This window comes from Argentina silus, assembly GCF_951799395.1.
Source record: "Argentina silus genome assembly, chromosome: 16".
Lineage (NCBI taxonomy): Eukaryota > Metazoa > Chordata > Actinopteri > Argentiniformes > Argentinidae > Argentina > Argentina silus.
Window position 1 is genome coordinate 1,223,930 of NC_139670.1, and position 5,000 is coordinate 1,228,929.

Sequence of the window (5,000 nt, forward strand, 5' to 3'; positions counted from 1 at the left end):
ACCCCCCCATTCCCCCCACCCTCCACCCCAACACTGAGCTGGGACACTAGAACCCCAACATACCCCCCCCAACATCTCCTCACATCCTCGCCCAATCAGGTGCCTCAGAGGACTGAGCCAATAGAAGAGAGGACACTTGTTATGGTGGCTCTTCAGGTGCTGCTCTGGTCTGAACTGACATGGTCTTCAGTCTTCAACGTTCTAGAATGTACAGTCTTCACCTGTCTAGAATCTACAGTCTTCACCCCTCTAGAATCTACAGTCTTCAACGTTCTAGAATCTAGTCTTCACCTGTCTAGAATTTACAGTCTTCACTGTTCTAGAACCCACAGTCTTCACTGTTCTAGAATCTACAGTCTTCACTGTTCTACAACCCACAGTCTTCACTGTTCTAGAACCCACAGTTCTACAGTTCCATCCACACCTATCATGGAGGATTAATCATCATGGAATTCCTGGAATTCATTATTGTCTCCTTGACTTGAGTAACGCTGCTTGCTGTCAACATAGCTGGACTGAGAACAGCGTGTTTCACAATGAACAGACATGAGCTGGGTCACATGAAGGAACAGCACATGAAGCTAACAACCCCACATGAAGCTAACACAACCCCAGATGTCAACACACTTATGCATCAATGGAGAAGGATCCCAGGATGGAGACAAGCAGTGTTTCAGTGGTATCAGCTGGCCCATCATTCAGAGATGTTCTGAAGGGCTGTCTGGCCCGGTATTTGGACTGGCATTTGGACCGGCATTTGGACTAGTATTTGGACTAGTATTTGGACTAGTATTTGACCCGGTATTTCCCCTCAGTAAGAGTCCTTGAAACGCCCTGCTTACAGAGAAGCATCAAGCTGGATCTTGACATGTTATGTTCTATACGTCCTTATGTAAAAACATATACTTTCTGCATATTGTTTATATTATTCTTAATATTAAAAGCGATTTAGGTTACAACTCTAGAGTTAGCATCAACTTGAAAATGAGTTATTTAACCCCTTGACTATTGGAAAACATTGGTAAAAGTTTACAATTTGGCACCAGAACATGGGAACATTCATCCACAAGTTCAGACAAATATCCTTAAACATAAAAAAAAAAAAATATATATATATATATATATATATATTAAACAATTTCCCTCCCATCTTCTGACCTCAGTGCTGGAGTGTGTACAGTACATTCATTATTGACTTCAGGTTTTCCCAACTGATAAACACACAAATACCACGTCAACAAAACCAAGCTCATGTTGGTCGAGATGCTTTCCTTGTGATAATCTGCTCGCTTGTGGTACATGTACTTAAGTTAATGTCATGCAGTTGTATTAAGACTGAGAGTATTGCTATTATATTGCTATTCATATCATACTGCAGCATGGTGTGGGAGTTGTTGTCACTTTCAAGCTCAACGGAGGGTGTGCATGAAAATAATAATAGATTGTAAAAATACAATAAATGTATCGACATACAGATATAACAGACACTGGTGTGTGGTGTTGTCTTTCTAGCTGACTGTACTAACTGTACTAACCCTAACCCTAACCCTGACCCTGACCCTGACCCTGACCCTAACCCTAACCCTAACCCTGACTCTGACCATAACCCTGACCCTGACCCTGGGTACCATCTCCAGAGTTATCATCACTCCTGTCATGTTTTACGACATGTATTTTACACAGAACAAAACCCCTAAAAAGAAAGAAAATCAAAAACTATAATTTACACAACACATAACATTAGTTATTATAAATAGCAATGTACAACTTTTTCACACCAGTCTTTACTATCGTTTAAAGCATGAGAACAGAGAGAGCAGTCTGTACAGTCCAGGGGAGGCTGGTGGAGGTAGAAACCAGAGGACGGGCTCATTGTAATACATGGAACGGAATAAGATCAAACACGTGTTTGACACCATTCCTCATTCCATTCCATTCCATGCATTACAATGAGCCCGTCCTCCGATTTCTACTTCCCTCAGCCTCCCCTGGTACCTGGTAACGGCTGACATCATACATCAGTCTCTACAGTGCCTCCAGTCTGCTGCTGTTGCTTCCGGAAGCTTCCTCAAGTGTTCCTGTCAGACCAGGAAATGGAAAAAGACATGAGGTATGATCCTCTGAAATAGCCTGGGGTTGGTGTGAGCTGTGGGGGGGGCTGTGGGGGGGACTGTGGGGGGGGGCGTTAGTCAGCGCAGGGCTGGGCTCGCAGGCTGATAACGCAGTGGAGGAGTGTCACCTACTGTCAAGGACACCATGAATGAGAGGAAATAGCACTGGGGGTCTGGGACTGGTGCGAGACATTCCTCTCTGGAGCTCACTGACACACAGAGACTCACAAACAGTACACACTGACACAGAGACTCACAAACAGTACACACTGACACACAGAGACTCACAAACAGTACACACTGACACAGAGACTCACAAACAGTACACACTGACACAGAGACTCACAAACAGTACACACTGACACACAGAGACTCACAAACAGAACACACTGACACACAGAGACTCACAAACAGAACACACTGACACACAGAGGCTCACAAACAGAACACACTGTAGCTATATCTCACTTGAGACTGACACTATGAATATACAGTAGGTAGCCTATACTGTAGGACAGGGGAGGCTGGTGGAGATAGAAATCGGAGGACGGGCTCATTGTACTGCATTCCATCCCATGCATTACAACGAGCCCGTCCTCCGATTTCTACCTCCACCAGCCTCCCCTGGTCTGAATGGAAGGGTAATAAAGAAGATGCTGCTCTCAAATGTCAAACCTATGATTGTGTTTCTGTCTCTGTTCTGATCGGTCTGTCTGTCTGTCTGTCTGTCTGTCTGTCTGTCTGTCTGTCTGTCTGTCTCTCTGTCTGTCTGTCTGTCTGTCTCTCTGTCTGTCTGTCTGTCCCTCTGTCTGTCTGTCCCTCTGTCTGTCTGTCCCTCTGTCCAGAATACTGTTCTCACACAGACCACTGCAGCAAACAGACCAGATCTGGATGCGTTTTATCCACTTCCTCTGCCATGCCACGCGGACGTGCATCATCGTGTGGTGGGCGGAGCCTAGCGGGAATCCAACACAATGCCCTCCGATGTCTATTCCTTTTGAACAACAAAGAATCTGCTGTAAAAATAGCTGTCAATGTGGTGGAACTTAGTAAAGCTGTCATCACACCTATTAAACTGGGGTAGATCCGGCCGCTGGGATGTCTTTTTTTCCCCTCCTGTTTGTGTTTTGTTAAGCACTTCTGCGTAAGTGTGTGTGAGTGTACATGTGTGTGTGTGTGTACGTGCTTTCAGAGATGGGACCTACGTCGGAGGAATTTCAGGTGTCAGTGCTTTGAATCACGTATTCCTTCTGGGTGACTGTCTGTTGCATACCCACACACAGACACACACACACACACACACACACACAGACACACACACAGACACACACAGAGACACACACAGAGACACACACAGAGACACACACACACACACACACACACACATACACAGCCACACACACACATCCCCTCTTTGACCTATTTCTTGGGTTGGGTGAAAGGGACGGTGGAAAGGGCGCTGCTCTTTGACCAAACAGGGAGAGGGGATTTATGTGTGTGTGTCACAGTGTGTTTAGAAAAGCACATCCCCTCAGGACAACGTAAACACACACACACACACACACACACACACACACACACACACACACACACACACACACACACACACACACACACACACACACACACACACACACACACACACACACACACACACACACACACACACACACACACAGTAAAAACCCCTAAATCATGTCCTGTGTTTAAAATCCACCTCATCCCCTCCCATGTGCAGACAGAGGTGGGATCTGATCATATCACAGCATCCGTGTTTTAAACAAACTCTTCTCCTGACAGCCAGTCTCCTTCGACTGCACACACGCATTTCATCTCACTGTCAGGGATTTCTAAAGACTACTAAAATAGTTTTTCCATTGAAACAGCTTAGTATTCGCTACGTGCCCAAATCATTAGTGACTCTATCTAACCGAACTGACTGCCAAAGGGCTGGTTTCCTGGAACCAGAGTAGATCAGATGACCCCTGAGGTCAGCCAACGATCACAACCTCTGACCTCTCCAGCTGAAGGCGTGAGAAGTGATCAAAATGACCAGGCAACAATGGGCCTACTCTCCCCGCTAGTCAGAGGGACCTGCCATGCTACCGCTTTCCCAGAGCCCAGCCCCACAGAGCCCAGCCCCACAGAGCCCAGCCTCACAGAGCCCAGCCCCACAGAGCCCAGCCTCAGAGCCCAGCCCCACAGAGCCCAGCCCCACAGAGCCCAGCCCCACAGAGCCCAGCCTCAGAGCCCAGCCCCACAGAGCCCAGCCCCACAGAGCCCAGCCTCACAGAGCCCAGCCCCACAGAGCCCAGCCTCACAGAGCCCAGCCCCACAGAGCCCAGCCCCACAGAGCCCAGCCTCACAGAGCCCAGCCTCAGAGCCCAGCCTCAGAGCCCAGCCCCACAGAGCCCAGCCTCAGAGCCCAGCCTCAGAGCCCAGCCTCAGAGCCCAGCCTCAGAGCCCAGCCTCAGAGAGCCCAGCCTCACAGAGCCCAGCCTCAGAGCCCAGCCTCAGAGACCAGCCCCACAGAGGGACCTGCCAGGCGAACGCTCTCCCAGAGCCCAGCCTCCCAGAGGGACCTGCCAGGCGAACGCTCTCCCAGAGCCCAGCCTCCCAGAGGGAAGGCCAGACCATCAATACTACACATCCTCATGGCCTTTCCTGGGTCTTTCAACTGCAGCCTGGTATAGTGTGTGTGTGTGCGGGTGTGTGTGTGTGTGTGTGCATGCGCCTGTGTGTGTTTGTGTGTGCCTGCCTGCATCGCCTGCGTGCGTGTGTGCGTCTGCGTGAGTGTGTGAGTGAGTGAGTGAGTGAGTGAGTGAGTGAGTGAGTGAGTGAGTGAGAGTGTGTGTAATGGGTCCCTGGTTCAGACAGGAAGAGGATGTG

At 48.7% G+C, this 5,000-nt stretch overlaps 2 protein-coding genes across 2 annotated transcripts in view; one reads left to right on the plus strand and one right to left on the minus strand.

Moving 5' to 3' along the window:
* tmem204 (transmembrane protein 204) overlaps nucleotides 1-1,480 on the plus strand; it is a 12,134-nt gene extending 10,654 nt beyond the window's left edge. Inside the window, exon 3 of the mRNA XM_083687020.1 lies at nucleotides 1-1,480. This exon is cut by the window's left edge and continues 248 nt beyond it. The gene's annotated coding sequence lies outside the window, so the exon portion shown is untranslated.
* Nucleotides 1-5,000, minus strand: part of ift140 (intraflagellar transport 140 homolog (Chlamydomonas)) — a 35,505-nt gene that overhangs the window by 20,691 nt on the left and 9,814 nt on the right. The window lies entirely within an intron of this gene.